Below are 24,161 nucleotides of genomic sequence, written 5' to 3'. Positions count from 1 at the left end.
ACAATTCAATTTCCCTTCAAGAGCACTGCAGTTCTTTAGAATATATGATTCTGTCTTGAACTCTGGGCAATTCAGTATTAGAGAAAAGAGTGTGGTTCCCATTTGCTATCTGTTTAGTCCACGTGACCAACATGAGTTGAGTCTCTGAAACTTCTTGAAAAACATGAGCCCTACTGAGCTCATTCCCACCATGGATGTGCAGATGTCTGTCATGGCAGTCAGAAGGGACAATTTCATAGGCTACTGAGGGAACTTTAATTTAAAACTTTTAGACTCTTTTACACCAAGAAGCCATTAGCTGATGTAGTGGTTCAGTAAATGTCTTCAATGAATTTCTGGACATGGCCACAAATCCCTGTACCTGCTTCACTCCCCTTCAATTATCCCATTAACTGATGAGGAAGGACATAAGCCTGAGATAAAACCACCCTTCTCATAACTTCCTCTGTCAAATCATGCAGCAAACACACCTCCTAACTTCAAAGTACAATAAATGTAGCACAATATTTTCTTATGTTTAATGTAATAAACAATTATTTTTGAAAATTCTCTTCAGATACTCATTTTTGGCAAAGGACTTAAGCTTTTCCATATTCATATCAAACACCTCCAGTTCGTTCCCAGCAATTGGTTTTATTGTACTGCGGTGTATATGCCAGCTAGAGCAGAAAAATTCCTGGTAGGAAAAATTTCCTGTGGGCTGTGTCCTGGTGATTGCATTTGCTCCACGGGCCTAAGACTCAGACTCCCTCTGAGCAGAGCGGGATGGGGCAGGAAGGGAGAGGAAGCTGGGCCCCAGGCCCATGCCTGGAGTCCTATCAACAGGTAATTATGTGACGTATGAGAGAAGGGAACATGCCAAGCATGGCAGGTGGGAGTCTGTAATTTGTTTTGGCTGTAAAGACAAAGCCACTCAGACATACTGTCAGTTTCCTCGCTCCATGTATTTTACATAAACCATCATAGATACACAGGAGAGAAAATACACAGTGACCTGTAAAACACAGTACTTGGACGTGGCAATTCCTATTTGTGGAGATACAGCCAGGAAAAAGCTTAGAGCACTTTCAAGGACTTGATTTAATACACACAAAATATATAGATTCCACTAACTACCATAACAGCCTTGTACTTAACATATTTTAAGCCAGATAATTCTAAAGAATATTCCATATTTAACATTAGGAAGAATTATATAATTGGATCAGGGACCATTTGACAATGCACTAGCATGGAAAAAATGCAAAGCTAAATTATGTAGGTTTTAATGTGCAGCCTATGTTACATGCAATTGCTCTCCTTAAAGTAAGTGTTTTATACATGTAATTAATTTTAACTTAAAAAGAACATAAAACAATGAAAACAGGCTCCACAACCAAGAGACATTTCTCTTCATTTCTCTGTATTGTTTTATTTCATCTGAACAAGATCAATTACATCCACAATATCAGGGCCTGTAACTCAGCTCAGTGTTAGTGTGAGATTTAACCTTGGCAAAACAGCACCTTGACTCAGCTCCCTCTGCTGTAAGAAGCAAAGGTCAGAGCCAACCAGTTATTTCAGGAGGACACCTAACTACACAGGTGGTTTCCTACCCAAACCCATTCCTCCCTCCTCATTCCTTGCTGCTGGAGGCCGGTTTAGGTACTTACCTCTTGGGGCCAGGTGATGAGATGTGGTCCCCTCACCAGCAACAGGAGAGAATCTTGACTCATCAAAATGTACCAAAGTAATTTTGTTCCCCTCTAGGGCCCACACTGGGCACGGACAGACAGGGCAAATCTGCTAGGAAGGCTTCTGAGGATGAGAGTCTTAATTCTAAAACTCTGAAAGTAAATACACCAAAAGTCAGTACAGGAACTCGGGCAGACACCCTGGGGCCTGAGGGGAACCAGCACAAGAGGCCAAACAGGTGAATTAGGCTGGGTTCTCACCTCCATCTCTGAGCTGCTCAAGTAACCAGTCCTGAGTGGCCTGACACTGGCATCCTGTTTTGTGGGATAATAAGCCCTCTTTGGTTTTGGACATTTTGGTTGAGCCTTCTGTTATTTGCCCAAATAGCACTCCAACTCATACAAAGAGCTTTAGTGGGAATTAAAAACTCCCCAGGGAAGAATATCCTGGGTTTAAAATCTAAGCAACCAAGAATCCACAGGGCTCTTCTCTCAGTCCCAGTTACTCACCATCAAAAAGTGATGGCCCTCAGGTTCAGCTCAGGGAAAATTAAAAATAACTTGTTCCATGAACCTCTCCATTAGATCTCAGTCTTCAATTATTCCATGTCTTATTGGCCACTAAAGCAAGAGAAATCAAACTATGTCAAGCTTCAGTCCATGTCAGTAAGAGCAACAGTTTTAAAAACAATGGCCCAGAAGAGACTGAGTTATTAGAGAAAACAGGTCCTTTGCACTGGGTGAATGTTAATTTATGTAAAGAAATAACAGGCACTTTACCAGAAATATTAAGTTATATTATCATTTATATTCTACTTCACATCTCTAAGTACAAAGTATCATCTTAACAGTGGAGTAATAGATGCAAAAGTACAGCTAATCGGCCATACCATTCCATTTGGAGTTTGGAGGTTTTTAGAACAAATACCTAGTTAAACAATTTTAGTGCTTCTTTTTAATTAATCAGTCTACAGCTCTTCTACATCGGACAGGTCAGTGAGTCAACCTGCAATTTTCCACAGAAGCAGATCTTGCTCTCACATGAAGCCCAGCATTCCCAGAGTCAATCCTGCATTCTGGGGTTTCTTAAATTCACTTGATTCCCCACATGAAAAATACCTTGTTCAACTAACACAACACTGTAAATCAACTATACTTCAATTTTGAAAAATACCCCATTCAAAACCAACAACAACAAAACCTCTTTTCCAACACAAGAATAAAATACACAGCTCACAAGTACAATTGCTATGAAATCTACCATTTTGCATGATTCATCCTACTCTCTGTTCTTGATGATACACTTACAGAAGCAAATCCCGGTGGGGAGTTTAACTTTGTGGCATACGTGGGTTTATCTATGGCTTCAACCCTTATGAAAAAGTCCAGGTCATCAACTCCCCTCAGCACCCTCCTTTGGGCTTGGTCAACCACTTTTGCTGACTCTCTGATGGCAATACCTTAGGGAGAACAACGCAAAGATTTCTGTCAGCATCCATACTCATTTCAAGGGTCAAGGAAGCATAATATAACCCCTGTGTATGTACAAGTAAATTTTCAATGTCAGGGTCTCATTGGAGTTGAGAGTGTTCACAGAAAAGACGCTATCACAGAGCACATAAAGTAATACAGAAACCTTTCTTATGTTCTGGTATTATTTTTAGTGTGGCACAAAGGAGCCTAGCTGGTCTGCTTTTAATACTGACAAAAGATGAATTACTAAATTTTTCAGTTTCATCTGAAAAAACATCCCTCATGATAGTGAAGTGAAAAGCACATATCAATCGGTTCCAAATTTTAGAATACAATGTAGAAGGACACAAAATTAAAAATATAATGTGAAAGAAGAAAATAAACTGAAAAATGCTCATACACTCTCAAGTCATTTTAATAAAACTGTGTCACACAGATTTAAAATATATTTTTATTCTTGTTACAAAATCACTAAAAGAAAAAACTGAGGTTGCTGACTAATATCTCACAAGAAAAATTCAATAATCAAACAACTGTATTATGTAAAAATATTAATGGCTTTATGATATATTATTTTAATAAAAGTTTAACCACGATATTTAGGAATATACTTATAGTTAATAATCATATGAAACTTCACTGTAGAATTTAACATCTAATGAAATGTGGAAAGCTTCATGAAGATTCAATTTTCCACTTAAATTCCTAACCCCTGGTCAAACTTTGCTTTCCCATAAACTCATCTTCATCAAATTTATTCCAAAACAAATGAGTAAACATATACAACCATTTTTAAAAGTAGAGTATTTGTAGTTCCCAATTTATTAGAAATGAAGAATAACAGCAAAGCTAAGGGAGTGAATTTTAAACCTTGCCCTCAGAAAGGCATCTTGAAATAATAGCTTGAAAAGGTAGGAAAAAGAAAAGAGGTACAGGACAGAAATCACTTTGCTCACCTCCTCTTCTGACTCCATCTCACTGCCGCACTTGGTCCAGAAGCTTTCAACTTACAGAAGGTGGCACAAATCCAAAGCGCAGGATTTCTGCAGGACTAAGGCAGCAGGCGTGACGTGGACGTGCTGGGGGCGGAGCCCAGAGGAAGCATCCGGGGCAGAAGCAGCGGGCGTGCCAGGACCACGAGGCCGAGAGTGGGGCTGGGGAAGTCTGGAGGGCCGGGACGCACTGCGGCAACTGCAGCCACAAACACACCCGTCCCCGAACACAGACCCCGCCACGGGCGGCGCACTGACGGGCGGCGCACTGACGGGCACCGCGCAGCCACCTGTGCATACGCAGCACGTCAGAGGGCCCTGGCGGGACGGCCCGCAGCCGACCCCAAACGCCTCGCGCAGCCGCGGCGCTGCTGCAGGGCCGGCGGGAGCCCCTGAAGCCGTCTCCCCGCACCTCGCGCCCCGCTCCGCCCTGGGCGGCGGCAGCAGCTGCGGGAAACGGAGCGAGCGAGCGGCTGGCTCGGGGACTGACCGGCCGCGCCGCCCTGCGCCCCGACTCGCCTTCACCCCCGCGCCCCGGCGGGGTGGCCGCCTCCGCAGGGGCCGCGGCAGCGAGAGCCCGCCTCTGCGATGAGGCCCAAGCCCCCCTAGGCCGCGGACCTAGGACAGCGAGGGCTTCAAGAAGCGGGCGGCGTCCCTGTCCTTCCGGAGAGAGCAGGATGACGAGGTGCTGCAGGTGGGCAGGCTTCGGTCCCGGACCAGTGGACTGGCCCAGGAGGAGGACTGGAGCCCCAGGAGGAGCCTGCCAGTGCTGCCGTGAGGGAGGCTTACCAAGAGACTGGAGTCAAAGGAAAGTCAGGCAGACTCCTGGGCATATATGAGAACCAAGACAGAAAGCACAGGACATATGTCTATGTCCTTACTGTCACTGAAATATTAGAAGACTGGGAAGATCCTGTTAATACAGGAAGGAAGACAGAGTGGTTAAAAGTAAAGGATGCCATCAATTTCTCCAGTGTCATAAGCCTATACATGCAGAGTATCTGGAAAAATTAAAGCTGGGTTGCTCGCCAACCAGTGGAAATTCCACAGTCCCTTCCCTTCCAGAAAGTAGCACCTTGTTTGTAGCTGCTGCACAGAGAACCTCTGGGCTGCCATCCAGCATAAGATAGACAGGGTTGGAAGGACCTCTTCCACCATGTGCAATCTCATGGGCAGAGGTTTCTTTATTTTCCTTGACAAATATCTGAATGACGCTTACAAACTGAATTTGCCATGCGGGATTTTTTTAACAATCTGCTTGATTTTTAGGTGCTTTCAAATCTTCTTTAAAAAGAAAAAAGATAGTGTAAAATATTTTAATAAGCCAAAGCCATGTGGAATTTTTTTTTTTTAGATGCCTTAAATGTGCTCTCCCACCCAGCCCACCCACCTTGTTATTTTGTTTGGCATTTTCACTTTTTCCCCAGTATTTTTTTATCCATTTGATGTCAGTCTGTGGTTTTTGTCAGATCAACATACTTGTGGGTATATTATCCTGGTGAATTGTCTTCTCATTCACAATATTAACATATTCAATGAATCCATTTGTCAACTCATTTATCTCAATTTTCACAACTGGTACTATGTCACTAGCTACTTGATATGGCCAATTCCCCTTTAACTCAATAGTCCTTTAATACAGAGTTTAACTCTATAGAGCTGGTGAGTTTTAGGCAGTTACTGTAAGCAAAATGCATGTAGTAGATATCTTATCATGGAACCTGTATTCATGGAATTGAATTAGGGTGCTCAGTTGCCAATTCCCTTTATTCATAATCTCTCTTTACACAGAACACACAAGAACCATATTTCCCTCAATGTAAATTGCTGCTTTTAAATATATATTTTCAGTTTGAATTTAGTGACATCTCTTCAGTTAAACTTGCTGGTTACCAGTAAACACCTTAAATAGCAGTCAGTGGTGACTGCATCAGAATTGAGTAAAATGGCCTTCTTGTTCACCTGTTACAGACCTAGGTTTTTAGGGTGCCTCGGAATGTCTCATCTTTTATAGGTGGTCAGCAGGTAGGTACTATTTATCATGTAACTAATTACTGGGACACTGGAATGTACCTAAGAATTATTTTGTCTTATTTTTATATTCACATAAATCCAAGAATCCTATCTAAAACACATAAATACCTAATCTGAAATGCCTGTACTTCCTCAACCAAGTCAGAGATGAGATGGGGCAAGTAAAAGGTGGTTCTCTATGTAGATATTAGCTTTTTGTAAAGATCATAACTGTTGAGTATAAAGTAGGAAGAAGCATCGTTAGACATTTGTTGTACAAATTGTTAACCTTTAAAAATATAATTGCTGCTGAAAATAGTGCTGTTATAAGGAAAATCAGTGCCACCATTTTGAAACTGGGCTCTTGTGCCATAAAAGCAGCTGAGCTAAATACGAGTATTAGTTCACAAATTAAGGCTGCCAAAGGAATAAAACAGAAAAACTTTAAACCACTGACATTTCATTCTAAATTATGTAGTGTGATCAGACATGATCTTCCAGAATTTTTATATTTTTCTTTGTACAGAGGTTATGTTTTCTGGGTGTTTTTTTTTTTAAAGGAAATACTTAAAAATCCCAGAGATTGACACTTGTTATCAATCTTCAGTGGACTAAGTTTTTCCTCAGTAATCTCTGAAGTTTCTTTAAATTATATACTTAACACAGAAGATAAATTGATTGTATTTGTACATAACACTGTGTCCACCTGAAATGTCACAATTACTGGGGGGCCTGGGTATGTTGTACATTGATATTCTTAAAGGTAATAATGCATGAATTTCTTTTATAAACTCTTGGACTATGTATTTGATGTGTAAAATATGTACAGTATTAATGTCAACCATTTCTTAAAGGTGAGCCTATAAATACTGTTGTATCATTTTCTTTGGTCAGTAACATTTGGACCAAGTAGTGCCACTTGGGTCAGGATTTTCTTCAGTGCCATTTAGCAAAACATCTGACTTTGGTCTATGCAACTAGCAAAATTTTGTAAAATGCATCAGAATACTTCAGAGTTGTCACACTTTAAATTTCACATGAGGGGTTCTTCACTATTTTTGAACTCAGCCCACTGAAGCTAGAGGAAAGGCCCTGAGGATATTTATTTATGTTAAGAGAAAAAAGCCTACATTTGCAGGCTCAACAATTGAATCTACTACAGATAAAAAATAGTGTCTACTCTCTCAGTCCCTCAAAGTTTACAGAGTGTTGGGACTTTCATTTGTGCTGCTTTCTGTTGGGTAGTTGGATAAAACTGGGCAGCTAAAATTTTCAGTCCCAAGTGCCTACTAAATTAAAAAAAAAAAAGTTTGTAAATTAACTTGCAGACACAAAGTAGCAAGTATCCTACATGTTTGATTTTGAGTTTTCTTAATTTCTTCTTTTTTTTTTTTTTTTTGTAAACAGGTGAAATTTTCCAACTAGGCACATGCCATTCAATTTTCTGTCTATCCCATAGTTGTATAAAGTAGCAAATCTGAAGGGGGGAATGATTGTTGTATACACTTTAAAATTGCTTTGTATGGTCTCATTTGAGATAACTGGTGTAAGAATCTTGATGTTTTATATATTTGGAAATATCAAATTAAAAAATTGAAATTAAAAAAAAAAATCCTTACACAGTCTGTCAGTGCAAGTTCCAGTCTATCAGTGCAAGTTCCAGACTCCATCCTCTGTGCAAGATCAAACTTAATTATGCATGGATTTAGCATTAAACTGCCAAGAGAACATGAAAGACTATCAAGAGACAAAGGCAAAAAGGTTCTTCAATTCATGACTTTACTCAAGTTCACCAAGAATTTGAGGGCAATATTTCTACTCAAAAGAAAAAAATCACCACCCTAAAGAAAAAGTGCTAATTTAGTGAGAATGAAACTACCATGCCCAAAAATTTAAATGATAACAAAATCAATCTCATCTTTCCCAAAAGGTAGATACAAGTACTCTGACCCCAAATAATAGTAGACCTGTGTTTTCATGCCCCTTAGAAATAACAACAACAAAGCGCATACATTCTGTTAACTGTTATGTGGAAGCACCTAAACCCATGAAAGTGAATAAGGGTATATAGAGCTTATACCCATAATCTTTTGTTGACACCTATGAAAAGCAAGCTGTGGACCAAAGAGCCCTTGTGAACATGATGGAGAACCAAGTCTAGGAAAGCAGCTGTAATGAGTATCTCCAAATACTTATGGAGTATACATAAGACTTATCATAAAATGAAGACTTCAGTCACCAGCACCTGTCTCCAACACACTTCAGCTTACACAGGACTCTGACTCAGGTGTACACAGAAAACACAAGAAATGTGCAGAAGACACTAAGATGGAAGGGAAAATAAATATATCAGGTAACAGGACCAACACCTAAACAGTGCAAGTGGTTACATACACATGGCATCTCCATGCACTGGAACAGCATGAGGCCATGAAAAATGATAAAGAAGTTCTTCTTGTATGAATCCAGAAGGTTCACTAAATTGCAGTGTTATGAGAAAAAAAACAGGATACAGTGTATGCAGTATGCCACCACCTGGGTAACAACGCATCTGTGTATGTCTGCTGGTATCTGTAAAGTTACCTCAGAAGGAAACACAGTAACCAGAAGCACTGTTGCAATCTAAGAGGGGAAGTGGGTGGGAGAAAGTTAATTTCACTGTAACTTCTTTTTATATCACTCAACTTGTATGTCACATGAATGTATTACCCATTCAAAGTTAATTAAATTTGGACTTCTGCTTCTGGAAAGATGGATAAACATACTTTTCCCTGCTCTTCCCACTAAGCATGGCTAGACTCCCTAGGCTTTATATTTGAAAGAAACAAAAACATGCTGAGAGGTGAAGAGAATGTGGCAGACTGGCCAGGGATCAGGACCTGAGGAACTACACAGTGGTGACTTCCTGAGTTTTATTTTTGTCTCATGCATCCCACACTAGGTGCCAGGGAAGCCAACAACCCAGAAACGCCAATGGGAGCAAATAAAAAATGTCCCCAGAAAACCTGCTCTCTCCAGCCAAAGGAGATGAAGGGACAGTGGAAACACAGAAAACTTACACAGTTACTGCCTGACTCCAGCCAAACATTACAGGAAGACAAGCCCCCACCTGCAATGTAGACACCACATGCGGAACGAGGACCTCCATCCCCCTCACTGCCTCCATGTTTGGGTTATGACAGGAGGCCCAGTGGAACATCAGGAATTCCACCAATGACAGTAGGGCACCCCTTGCCATCCCAGAAAGAAGGTACCTGCAGAGGCCTTGGGGGGAAGCCCGAACTCTGGTCCACAATCAGCAGTAACATGGAGCCCCTCCCCAGATGAGTGTCAGCAAAGGCCAAGATTAAAATCTGAGCTTCAAATCCTAACTGGCATTATCCCCTTCTCCCTGCTGGAGCATTAACAGAAATGACTTACTAAAACATAATATTTAAATAAGATCTGGAACCTCATAATATAATACCCAAAATGTCCAGCACTGAATAACAAAAATTCTCTCAACATAGCAAGAACCAGGAACATCTCAAGTGAAAGGAGAAAAGATAATCAATAGATAAGAACACTGGCATGACACAGGTAACAGTTACCAAACAAGGCTTTAAAAGCCATCACAGAATGCTTCAGTGAGCAACTACAAACACACCAGAAACAAATGAAAGACAAACAAACAAACAAAAAAGTCAGCAAAGAAACACAAAATCACAGCAAAGGTAAAAGGCCACATGGAAATTTAGAACCAAATAACCTAATACCTGAAATAAAAATCTCAATACATGGACTCAACAGCAGAAAAGAACAGATGAATCACTGAACTTGAAGACACGACAATAGAAATTACCCAAACTGAAAAACAAAGAGAAAATAGACTGAAAAATGAACAGGGCCTCAGGGACAGATGGGCGCAATATCAATGAATATGACATTTATGCATTCTGAGTCCCAGAGAGGATAAAGCAGTAGGGCTAGAAAAGTATTCAAAGAAATAATGGCTAAAATTTTGCCAAATTTGTCATGAATGAATGAATAAATAAATAAATATAAATAAATAAACAAACCTAAATATTTAAGGCTGAACAAATTCCAAACAGGATCTTAACCCAAAGAAATCCACTCTGACATATTATAGTTAAACACCTAAAAACTAAAGACCAAAGAAAAAATTCTGAATGCCTCCAGCAACTTTCTCATCAGAAATCAGGGAGCCCAAAAGGAAGTTACATATTTTTCTAGTGTTGAGAGAACTGCCCACTCAGAATTCTGTATTCTGCAAAAATAACCTTCAAAAATGAAGAGCAAATCAACTAACTATTATCTATAAAATAGATAAACAACAAGGTCCTCCTGTACAGCATGGGAATTCAGTACCTCATAATGGCCTATATATATAAAGTTGAATCACTCTCTGGTACACCAGAAAGTAACAACATTGTAGATGGACTGTACTTCAACAAAAGAAAATGTTTTTACTTTAAGTATGTATTTTTAACTGAAGTATAGTCAGCTTACAATGTTGTGTCAATAAAAAAAAACTTTTTAAATAGCAAAATAAGGCATTCTCAGATGAACAAAGCTAACAGAATTTGTCAACCAACATATCTACTCTAAAAGAATGAACAAAACAAAGAGAAAATGAAAAAAGAAGGAATCCTGGAACATCAGGAAGGAAGGAAGAACAATAAAAATAGTAAAAATATGGACAATTACACTTTCTTACTCCTTTCTGTTTGCTAAATTTTGTTTGGTAGTTGAAGCAAAAATTATAATGCTGATGCACTTCTCAGTGTGTGAAGAGGAAACATACAAGACTATCATAACAAACTGGTAAGTGTTGACACCAGCAGACTAAGAAAAGTTATGTGTATATGATGTAATGGTTACAGTAACCAGTTAAAAAGATACACAAATAGCTGTAGCACAGGGAACTATATTCAATATCTTCTAGTAGCCTATAATGAAAAAGAATATGAAAATGAATAAATCTGTATGACTGAACTACTATGCTGTTCACCAGAAACTGACACAACATTGTAAAGTGACTCAACTTCAATTTAAAAAAAAAAAAAGATACACAAAGAGAAGCACTCAAAAACACCACAGATAAGTCAAAATTAAGTTCTAAAACATTTTCAGGTAATCCACAAGAAATCACGTAAAGCAAAACAGAGAAGTGAAAAGCAGAACAAACAGAAAAAGGACCAATCAATAACCACAATAAATCTAAGTGGTCTAAACACACCAGTTAAATAACAGTCAATTTAAAAAAAATGACTGAGCTCTATGTTGTCTATAAGAAACACTTCAATTTAACAGTATAGAAACATACTTGTTTTACTACACTTCAGTTTATTGAGTTTTACAAATTGAAGGTTTGTGGCAATTCAGAATCAAGCAAGTCTATCAGCATCACTTTTCCAACAGCATTTGCTCACTTTGTGTCTCTGGGTCACCATTTGGTAATTCTCACACCACTTCAAACTGCTTTATTATTAATAATTTGTTTATGGAGATCTGTGATCAGAGGTCTTTGATGTAACTACCACGACTCACTGAAGGCTCAGTTGATGGTTAGCATTTTTTAGCAATATTTTTATACTAAGGTACATACATTGTTGTTTTAGACATAATGCTATTGCACACTTAACAGACTACAGCACAGTATACACATAACTTTTAAATGGACTGGGAAACCAAAATTTCATATGACTGGCTTTCTTGTGATATTTGCTTTATTACAGTGGTCTGGAACCCAAACCACCACATCTCCAAGGTATGCCTATATGTAGGTTAAAACTAGACAGATGAAAAAAGATATTCCACATAAACATTAATCAAAGAAAGTATGAGTGGACACATTGCTATCAGAAAAAGTAAAATTTATAGCAAAGAAAATTACCACTAACAGAGAGGGATACTAAATAATGATCAAAAGTCAATCCATCAAGAAGACATAGCAATTCTAAATGTGCATGTACCAAAGAAGAGTGCTGCACGATACATGAAGCAAAAACCGAAAGGAGAAGTAGAAGAGTGCACAGTTACAGCTGCAGACTTCAATCCCTTCTCTCAGCAACTGATGGCACAAGTAGAAGGGAACTCAGCAAGGATACAGGACTCAGCAATACTATCAACATGCAGGGTCTAACCAACACGAAGAGAGTACTTCGTCCAGCAGGAGCAGAATGCACATTGTTTTCAAGTGCACAGGGGACCAAAGTAAACTTAATACTGATCATAATACAAACCTCAAAACTTTAAAAGAACTGAAACCATACAGACAATGCTTTCTGACTACAATGGAATTAACCCAGAAATCAGCAAGAGATGGGTAACGAGAAAATACCCCCAAACACTTGGAAACTAAACAACATGGTTCTAAATAATCTATGGATCAAAGAGGAAGGCTCAGGGAAACTAAAAACTATATGAACAGGATGAAAATAGAAAATACAAAATATTAAAATGCGTGGAACATAACTAAAGCAGTGCCGAAAGGAAAAATTTTAGAAAAGAGAAAAAGTCTCAAATCAATAATCTATGTTCTCACCTTAATAACCTGGAAGAAGATAAAAGTAAACCCAAAGCAAGCAAATGAAAGGAAATAAAAAGAGGAAATTAATGAAATGCAAAACAAAAAATAGAGAAAAATCAATGAATCAAGAAGACAATTCATCAAAAGTTAAAACTTTTGCTCAGCAAATGACCCTGGGAACAAGGTGAAAAGGCAAGCTATGTGATAGGAGAAATTACACACATCTGACAAAGGACTCATATCTAGTATATACCAAGAATCCTCATAATAACAAAATTAGAGAGATGGAAATAGATGAGTGGTTGTCAGAGGTCAGGAATGGTGGAGGGGAGGGGGAGTGTGTAATTATAAAGAAATAGCGTAGGAAAGATCTTTGCGATTATGAGACAGTTCTGTATCTTGACTGTAGTGGTGATTACAGAAATCCACACACGTGATGAAATAACGGAGAACTTCTCTTACATTGTACGAACGTCAAACCTCTGGTTATGATGTTGTGTAAGATGTAACCTTTGGAGGAAACAGAAAGAAGAGTAAATAGAACTTTCTAAACTCTCTTTACAACTCCCTGTGGCTCTAAAATTGTTTCAAAATAAAATATTTTAAAGACAAAAAATAGTTTTAAATGATTTAAACAAATTAAAAATTAAAACACCTCAGTTAGCTGTAATGATGAATCAAAACTAATGAGATTAAACTCAATAAAGAACAATGTAAACATTTTGAAGATTTGTTTTTAAAAAATAGAATGTGTGTAACCAGAAAAGACATGCTATTCTCCAAGTGCTAAAAAGTCATCTGAGGGCAATCTAAAGAAGACTATTAGGGACCATATATCTAAGGAAGATTTCATCTAAAGATTTAGATATAAATTCTGGATCTTAAGAACACCTGCTACAGCAGTTGACAATAGTAATTTTTAAAATAAAAATATCCAATATGTTTCCCAAAAGAATGTCATATATTTTACTAAACCTTTACAGAATTAATAATTCCTATCTTATATAAACTGTTTCAAAGAATAGAAAAAGAAAGCTAAAAAATTAATTTTACAAAGCCAGTAAAATTCTGATATACAAACTGGATTAAACTAGTACAAGAAAGGAAAATTATCTCACTTTTGAATATTGATACAAAAATGCCAAATATATGCAAATACAATTTAGCATGTACTTGATATTTCATAACCAATTAGGGTTTACCTCAAGAATGAAATAAAAGACTGTTCAATATTTGAAAATGTATCAATGTAATTCACCATGTTAGGAGCTTAATTATAAAAGCTATATAATCATCTTTGCAGATATACAAAAAGCCTTAAATGTCAACATCTATTCATAATAAATTTTTTTTTAAAAAAACCTCTTGGTAAACTAGGAATGCAAAGGCACTGTATTAACCTCAAAAAGCATTTCTACAAAAACCTATAGTAATCACCAGTGAAACACTAAAATCGTTATTTTTTAAGTCAGAAATACAAAAGGGCCTGCTACTCCCAAGTTCTAGCATGTGCCGCCAGGCAAAAAAAAAAAAAAAAAAAAGTATTGGCATGAAAAGAGACACGATAACCATTATCTGCAGTACATCCTGGATGATTTTAATAGATATTGTTCAAAAAAAATTTACAGAGAGCACATAAAAAATAAGTACAGTAAAAAATGTCCAGCCTCATTAGTCATTAGGGAAATGAAAATAAAAATCACTATGAGATACAACTTCACACCTGCTAGGATGGCTAAAATGAAAAAAAAAAGGACAATAACAACTTTTGGAAGGATGTGGAAAAGTTGGAAACTTCAGCTTTGCTGGTGTGAATATTAAATTGCGTACCCACTCTAAATAACAGTTTGACAGTTCCTCAAAATTTAAACAAAGTGTTATTCTGTGTGTAACAATTGCATTCCTAGGCATATATCCAAAAGAATAAAAACATATGTCTACACACACACTATACACGAATGTTTATAGTAACCAAAAGTGAAAACAACTCAAAAAGCTATCAGTTGATGAATGGGCAAAAGCAAAATTGAATACCTATATACAATAGAATTTTTTTTTACCAATTAAAAGGAATAGAGTACTGATATATACTACAATATAAATGAATCTTGAAAACATTATAATGAAAACAGCCTCCAATTGTAGGGGTCAGTTTATATGAAAATGTCCAGAATGGCCTAATCTATTGAGACAGAAAATATGTTAGTCTTACCAGGAGCTGAGGGGGTGGGGTGCTAGAAATAACCACTAATAGCTATGGAATCCTATTATTCTAAAGTTTAATAGCTTTCATGACTGAATAATGTTGGGAATATACTAGGAACCACTAAATTGCACATTTATGGGGGTTAATTTCATCATATGAGAATTATATTTCAATAAAGTTGTTATTAAAAATAAGTTATGTATGGAGTACATAAAAATGAAAAATTAAGTTTATTAAAATAAAGCCATATATCACTTTGGCTAATGGAATCTTTATGAATTTTAAAAAATTAGAAATCTAGAAAGAATGATCAATATGTTTCTCTAAAGAAGAAACACTGAATTACAAAACACTGTAAGCTTGAAATATAATAACCCAAACTATGTATGCAAAATGAAAAAACAGATCATCAGTGCATTTGAATCCTACTTACATAGCAGATATTATATGCCAGATAATCTAACTAATCCATACATATTGACATATTTGATCTTATAAAAAACCAATGACAAGAGACTACTACAATCCTCCCATTTTAGAGCGGGGGATACTGAGAAGTCAAGTCATCTTCTTAGTTTCACTTGGCCCCTAGTTAGCAGAGCTAGGCTCAGACACCAGTAAGTTTCCTCCAGAGGCCGGGCTTTTAAGCCCCTACACACACTGCTGACCTTGTCAATCATGAACTGAAATAGGAATAAAGACAGGAAAGGAGAACAAAGAAGCAAGCAGAGAGAAAAATGCCCAAATCAAAGGAGGTCAAATATCCTGATAGGGCTGAAGACGAGAGGCTAGAAATACAGTGGAAATGCATGGGTAAAGGGAAGAAAAGTTGACAGATCTCCTGAGGTCAGGAAACAACAACCTGTAAACTAGAGTCAAAAGTGGTGTCTTCACTGTCTCAGCAGCAGAGAATGAGGATGACCAGGAGGGGATGATGCACCTGTCTTCTTAAGCTGTGATTTGCACATTTTCAGAATCTCTTACTATAGGTGTTATTTAAAGGTTTTTGTTCATATATTTGTTAATGATTAGGATGTACCCTCTAAGAATTCTTTATTATCTTTTCCAGTTTTTAAGTATTGAGTTTACTATTTTTCATGTTTGTTCTTCAATTTTACTTTTAATGTATTACTCATCTTTTAATTTTTGTGTAGAACATTTTTGATTGGGATTTTTTTCATTCTTTATGTCAACTTTATGATTAGAAAACCCTTTTTCATTCTAATTTAATACATTTCCCAATACATTTCACTCATTCCCTTATTGTTGTAACAATTCCATCAAACCCTTTAATATTTCCTTTCAAATTTTTTTAAGGAAGTAAGTATCCATCTTTACTTCTTTTTCTAAACTGTAACTAATTGTGTCAGCATCATTTGTTTAAGAAAACTTTCCCTCATCTGTTATTTTTTATCCCTGTATCTTTAAAATATTGTAGTATTCAGGGACTTAGCAATATCCACAAAACATGGCTCCAAAAATCTTCTCTATTGTGTTTCTGAATTTACCTGTATTCACAACATGTGCATTTCTGTTAAAAATGGCTTCCCTCCAACTGATAGACACAGATTGATGGCAATCAAGGAAAAAAATTATTATGGGGCTGTTGAATCTAGGTCTCGAATGATGAAAATATTCTCTCCATCAAGAAAGTCAAAGAGAGGGTGAAGAGGAGGAGGGGCCGAAGAGAAAGGGAAACATCCTGTGTGTTCTGGCTTCCGTATTATTTAGCTCAAGAAGAATACATTCTTAATAACTATCAAACAAAATAAAATTTCTCAATGTCATATTATAGAAGATTATGCATATCATGTTTCTGCAGCTCCCAGGGGGAGCTTTTGTGGACTTACAGGAAAAGCCTCATGACCTGGACAATGGGAGAAGATCTGGGGCTTAGACCCTAACAAAGACATCACCGTGTAACACTACTGTGTGATAACACCCCCAACACCACCGTAGGCTATCATGAAAAACAGGGTTCCTGGGCAAGCACTTAGGCAGTAGAACAGAGATTCCAAACAGAAAGGCCAGAGCCATCCCTCCAGTTAACACCAAGGCAGCTAGTGCACACATGGCTGGGTATCATAAGGAAGAGGTCAAACTTCTGCAGATACCAATTCAGGATGATTCAAGTTAAAAATATTTTGAAAAATCTCACAAGCCAAAAAGAATTCTCGATGACCTGAAGTGTAACAGTAAGATAACCAGTGTGTGTAAGATAGACAAGCACACAGGGATGCAAGTATGAGAAAGCTTTTTCACAAGCAGAACAGCTCAGGGGACCACATCAGAACAAAGATGAGCCCCTTTGCTGGATGGGAATAACTGGAAACGATCATCCAAACACAAAGTATATCTGATATTTGTAATTACATTTATATATTCTTTTATCCCAAACTGCATACATGTTTTTAAAGTCTATTTTCAAATAATCTTTTAAAAATAACCCTTAAAACCTGAAATAAATAAGTTTTCCACCGTTTTCCTATATGGCTATCTAGAAAGCACAGCCCTTCGCTATCTGCTATAATCAAGATCCCTTCACCCAGTGAAGTGAAAATTATCCAAGAATATAACCTTGAGAATGTTTATTAAAGTATCTTAATTTGCTATCTGTGTCATTCTGCAACAGGAAATCCCTTTAATTTAGATATTGTCTCAATCAGAATATTGTGTGATCACTTCTAACTTATATATATTTCCATGTTTTTTCCTCTTTCTTCTAAGTGGAAGCAGAATCTTCCAGACTCAACTTTACAATCACCATTCCAGACAGCATTTCTGAATAAGTCATATTTTAATATTGCCTCCCCACTTTGAATAAAGCATGGATCTTTTCACTACACTTAAAGTAAAACTCGATAAAAATTTATTGATCACTTAAATATGTCAGGCACTGTGATTAATAATTTAAATAAATAAACTTCATCCTTTAAACTATCTTTTTAAAATGCACTACTATTAGCCCCATGTTATATACAAGAAAACTGAAATATACTGATGTTAAATTAAGTTTGGGGGTCATCGACCGCTATGGGCTGAATGTGTGCCCCACCCCACAGTTCATCCGTTGAAATCCTGGTGCCTGTGGGAGGTGATTAGGTTGTGAGGGTGAAGCCCCCTGAAATGGGTCAGTGCCCTTAGAAAAGAGACCCCACAGAGATCTCTCACCCATTCCATCATTTGAGAACACAGGAGAAGACTGGCTATGAGCCATAAGGTGAGGCCCTCACCCAGGACATTAACGTGCTCATACCTTGATCTTGGACTTAGCCTCAGATCTGTGAGAAAGACATTTTTGTTGTTTATGTCACTAATGTGGTAGGATTTTGTCACAGCAGCCCAGCAGAATAAGACATACGTCAAAGCAATGGTCTAAGATTGGCATCCAACCAGTCAGACTCTAGAACTGACCTGCTCTTGTGATATTACAATTACTAACCCAACTTCCTCTTTCCCAATTCTCCACTACTTTAGCGAAACATCAAAATCATCTGTTGAGTTTTTCTTTAACACAGATACATCAGTTCTACTCTTTACCTCCATCCTGATTCAGCATTTCTGATCTTTTACTCTTTGATTTTCTTAGCATTCTCCCAATCTTAAACAGATGAAGTCAAATGTGTGATTGTGATGTTTAGTCACCAGGGAGAGCTACGGCCTTAGAACCGACACTTCTTATATTCAGGGACAAAATCTTGACTTATTCAGAACCCTTATTACGTCTGTATAGTCTTGCTGCTAATAGACACTCCATAAATATTTTCTCAGTGATTAAATCTTTATAGGCCTCAACACTATTAAACAGTTGCCTCAGGGTGCTAATATCTGGAAAGTCAATAGGAAATACCTAAAATAATGTATTATACTGAGTTGATTGCTAATTTTATTTTCAAGACAGCACAGAAGGGAACTGATGGGGGGAAGAAAATTTGTAGTACATTTCTAAAATTTTGAAAATTGTATGGCTAGTGCTAATTGACTGTAATATATTGTGTGAGAATAATAATCACAAGGTTTGACAACCTGTAGGTGATGAGCACTTTTCAGTCAGAATGTACAAGGCAGTGAACATCAGGTGTGATTACACCGGACTCCAGCAGCTGAATTTCAGACCTGTATTTAACCATAGGCATTTGTTACGATGTAAAAGATAAATTCTGTCTGTTACAATGTGGTCAATTGTAAATTTAAGTTTATTTTCCCATTTCATATTAGGTTTGTACTCACGGTTCTAAATTACATGGTCTCCACATATTAGTACACTTTAAATGCAGTTTTCTATGTAACATACATTGCTTTCATAAACAGTGAAATTAAAGTCGTTTCCTTTCTAAGTTTGATTATGTCAGTATGCTTTTTACTTTGTAATATTGTGAAAACTATTTTCCTAGCTTTTAATGTGCACACAATATATGTTTATAAAATAGCAATAAAAGTAATTTAGGCAAGCTTCTAATTATTGAAGGTCACAGAAATACTATTATCTAAAAATTTATGTGATTTTCTAAAAATTATGGCAATTTCTTACTGGCCTATTTACTTAGATATTTAATCTTTCATCAATAAATAGCACAGTGAAATATAAATTAAATATATAAATTGAATTTGATAGATACATTACTCTTAACAACTTTCTTTCCTAAAGTAAAAAATTTCATGTATCAATTCAAAGAAACACAGCAGAAAACGAAATGTACAGGAATAAAAATTCTTATTTCAAATTGGTAGCAAACAAAAAGTGAAGCAACTGCGTTATCTGGTAGAAAAGCTACCACCAGGCGGCGCAGCTGAGCCCCCAGCCAGGAGTGGCGGCGCGCTCCCGCTCGCGCGCGCCACGCTGGGTGACTGGGAGCCGGACCACTGCCCTTTGCGCCTGGGCTGGCCGCCGTGGGGCGCCAGCTACCGGCTGGGGTGGGGGCTGGTTTTCTCGCAGGCCATCGGGGAAGGCCGCTGGAGAGAGGGGAGGGAGGACAGGGGGTGGGAGAGGCGGGAGGGCAGCCGGAGAGCAGGGCGAGGAGGCGGTAAGGGGAGGGGAGGGGCCGCGCGAAGCTGGGGCCAGGCCGGGAGGGGTGCGGGGAGGATTGGGACCGAGAGAGAAAGTAACTGCAGGACGAGACCGGAGCGTCTCGCGCCGCGGGCACAGGCGGCGTGGCTGCGCCCGAGACCGCTCCGCCGCTCCCGCTCCAACGTAAGCCCGGCGCGAGCGCCACCGTTCATCGATGCGCACCCCTGTCCCTAACGTGGCTGCGACGCCCAGAAAGTCGCCCAGCCGGGATTCGGACCTGGGCAGGGGCGGCGGGACACGCGGAGCGGGGACATCCAGCGTCAAGGCCTGGTGTGGAAGAGGGGACTGCCCACGTGGCCGGCCCTGGCCCCGGGTAGAACCTCTCCAGGCAGGTTGGGGGCTCAGGTCCTGGCACGCTGGCCTCAGTGCAGGGCTGGCGAGTATCCGGTGTCAAAGCCGGGCTCCCGAAGCTGGGGCTTTGGGCTGACTGGGCCCAGCTTGGTGTCCAAGTCAGAGAGAGAAAAGGTCTCCAGCGGGACAGATGTGCGTCCTCTGCCGCCCACCCGCGAGTCCGAATTGGAGCGGGAGGGGCTGGCGCGCTGCTGGTCGTGCCAAGCGCGTGGGATCTAGAGCCCCAGGGGGGCACCTGGGAAACATGATCGCCCCTCGGGAACCCCGCTGCCCGCGGGCATCCCCGGATCTGGACCGCGCACCGCATACACTCGCAAACAGCCCCCTCCCCCGGAGCTGGAGCGTGCTTCCCTCCCTCGTCCCCAACCCCTGACTGCAGAAAGATAAGCTTCAAATTTTCACTCCGTGTCTCATATGTGCCTGAAGGTATTTAACTGCACGAGTGAATAACAGCATTAGTTTCAATTTCTTTTTAATCCCTGCAACAATAAACTTTGAGAACAACAACAAAAGAAAACTAAAACCAAAAGTATGAAAATTCTATGTGACAATATTATTTGATGGTACATTTAATTAGTTAGATTCATTTTATTTCACTTAAGGAAACAATACTGTAAAAAATTTCTATTAACATGCATAATAAAAATACATAAAAATATCAGTCACTTTTACAGAACTATTATTCAGTGTTTTACATATGCGGAGTCAGACTTGCCATGAAGCTGATGGAATTTGTTTCCGAGCACCTCATTTGTACAAACCTTTCCAGGGACCTGAAAACAGTCCTAGAATGTGTTTATATGGTCAGTTATTTTTGTTACATTTAGAAATATATTTATAATTGTGATTTTTTTTCTTATTGTAATTAATATTTTATTTTGTGACTGATAGTTATTTATAATTTGTCTTCTATTTCTTAAATAGAGCCGCTTCAAAATGGAGGGGCTTTAAAAGTTAAAGGGTCATATAGCCTTGAGCTGTATTAGTTAGCTATATGAATCGACTGCATTAATTTGTTTAATTAATATGACAATATGCTTTACACACAAAGAAACAGGACAGGAAAATTAAGGAACTTCTATATGAAGGCTGTTAAGTTAATGATATAATATTGAAAACAAGGCCTTCTGGCTCTTGAGTCCCTGTTCTGAAAGTCCACACTTATAGACATAGATATTAACACAGATGGAACTCCAGACTCTGTCATACATGTATGAGGTATAGCTCAATTTATGTAAAATTCCAAACAGGCAAAAATAAATGGCATGTTTTACAGATACATACATTTACAGTAAAAATACAAAGACTAGCAAAGAACTGGTTAACATAGGACTCATGGTAGGAGTTACCTCTAGAGAAAAAGGAGAATTTATTGGGGAGGAGCCTCCAAGGGCTTCAAGTGTCTTTGCCATTGTATATTTTTAAATGATTATTAATTCTACAGTTATCAGAGTATTATTTTACTTTAAGTCGTATGTAGCTTATAGATACCCTCATGTGTGCAATACGTATAAAAAATTCAATAAAAATTGTCACATATTTCAAAGTACATAGGTTCCCCTAAGTATACATAGAAAATCCCACATCTCTTTCTTATTGCTTTAAATAGACAGGAACTGTATTTTTTAATTTAATGGAATAAAAATAAAACATTTAGATTTTAAGCTATATTTTGGCATATTTCAAAGGAGAACACAACTTTATTTTGGTTTCATCATGAAATATTAATAACATAATAACCAAAAATACCTGGAATCTTGGTAACCATGAATAATTAGTGATTTAATCACATGTATTACAGAGACCTGATTCCATCTAAGGATAGACACATGGAAAGAGTGTCATACTTATCAAACCATAAGAAGAAGCTGGGAAATCTGCAAAATCACACTGCTGCTGAACCCATCAGAGTGCTGACTTTGAATGGTTACCATCAGGGTAAAATTTGAGGAATGCTGGCATGAGCCTCCAGACAGACAAGACACTGGCAATCCCTCACCTGTCCCAGAGCACTGAAAGTGTTAGGTAGTTAGATAAGTGGGGGCACCAGGCAGACAGGTGGAGGAGAGACAGGATGGTCTGGATGATGGTGTCATGCCTGCCTCCAGCATAAAGGGGCTTTACTTCTTCTAAGTGAGTGCCAGCAAGAAACCAGTTAGAACTAAAAGGCTGGAACTTCATGGTAGTGACAAGGACCTAACCGGACATGACACAGTGCTCATTGTAATATAATTAGCATTGAGGTTCTGGCCCCTCCATGGGTTTTTCTGTGTTCATCATGGATAAGGGCATTCACAAAAGGGGACAAACATGACTGAGCACTCCAGGGGCAAGAGCCATCAATCAATCAAAAGACCACCTCTAAGTGAGGGTACAAGAGGAAGGAGCAAAGACCATTGCTGTCTGCACTTGGATCAGCCTGCCTCCTGTTCTTGGAGGGGTACTTCACCTTTCCTAATAAAATCTTTCACTGCACAATGCTTTCATCTCCCATGTGAATTCTTATCTTTTGAGTAAGTCAAGAACTGGGGCCTTTTCCTTCCCCCTTTTAGGGTAACAGAAGGAGACAAGGTGGGGATGCAAACAGATACAAAAGTATCAACTAACTCCTTAATGAACTGCTCAAAGCTGAGCACTCCCAGTTGGGAGAGTATGGAGTCCTGGGATCACAGATGGTCGCAGCCCCTTCTCCATGGACCTCACTGTTTCCTTGTGAAAAAGCCTGGGGGCAGGAAAGAGTGGAGAAAGCCTCCCACAGTTGGTGTGTTCCTGTTGCCCTGAGATGGCACTGCTGAGGGAGAAATCAATTCTTACCTGGATGCTTTCCCCAGTGGAATAATGTCTTAAGATGCTGAAAATAAAGGGCAGTAAATCCTGTCAATTTCAGGGGGTTGAAAACTCAGAGTTTGCTTAATGGAGACAGGCAGACATCCTCCTAGTTTCAGAAAATTAAAGATTTCTTTTTACCATGGAGGGCAGGGCAGGATCACCAAGGAAACTTGGCTCCAATGACTCAGAGACACGTGAGCTACCTAAGACTGATGCTAAATGAGGAAAATGTGGAAAGCCTCTTTGTTTCTCACCACCTGGAGTAACCAGGACCAAGAAACAAGCAACAGCAGACCAACCCCCAGCAGAGGGATAAGAGCACACAGGGACCAAGAGGCAGGGTCACAGGGAACATCTACAACTGAAGGTGGACCAAGCACATTCCAGAATAAAACTCAGATAGTCTATCAGTCTAGCTCCCGCCCTAACCACAAGGTGACACTGAAGGAACCTGAGGTTGGCCATGCATGGCAGGTAATTGAAACTACCAGCAAAACAGAAACACAGCTCAGTTCCTCAATGAAAGCCTAACAGGAAAAGAGGTGTGCCTATTTCCAGCCTTAAACATTATTTACTTAGGCTTCTGACCCCCTACATGGAATATGTAGATTTCAACTAAAAGTTATGAGACCTATGAAATGGAAAGAAAAAAGAATCCACTGTTGAAAGATAAAAACAAATAATAGAAGTGAAAATCAGACAGGGAATATAAAATCACTATGATTAATACATCACACGCTCCAGTGAAAAGACATGAAGACATTCATGAATAGATGGGTCATTTCAGCAGAGAAATGGAAACAATAAGAAAATGTCAAAGAGCAGGCTAGGAATAAGTTTAAACACATGCCCAGCAAAGGGAATGAAGAATGTCTTTGACAGGCTCATCAGTAGGCCTGACACATTCAAGGAAAGCCTTGGTGGACTTGAATATAGGTCAACAGACATTACTCAAATGAAAACAAAAGAGGAAATTCTTGGAAAATTTTAATAATTTAAATTTAAAAGAAAAGAGTATCCAAGA

The 24,161-nt window shown here is 38.6% G+C and overlaps 1 long non-coding RNA gene and 1 pseudogene across 1 annotated transcript in view; both read left to right on the top strand.

Annotated features, from left to right (window-relative positions):
- LOC135321558 (uncharacterized) overlaps nt 1-24,161 on the top strand; it is a 941,446-nt gene that overhangs the window by 363,103 nt on the left and 554,182 nt on the right. The window lies entirely within an intron of this gene.
- LOC135321555 (diphosphoinositol polyphosphate phosphohydrolase 2-like) lies at nt 4,758-8,014 on the top strand (annotated as a pseudogene).

The sequence above is a fragment of the Camelus dromedarius genome, chromosome 6, assembly GCF_036321535.1.
Source record: "Camelus dromedarius isolate mCamDro1 chromosome 6, mCamDro1.pat, whole genome shotgun sequence".
NCBI classification, from domain to species: Eukaryota; Metazoa; Chordata; class Mammalia; order Artiodactyla; family Camelidae; genus Camelus; species Camelus dromedarius.
The sequence above is the reverse complement of the archived record's forward strand: the minus strand, read 5'-3'. Positions and strand labels throughout refer to the sequence as shown.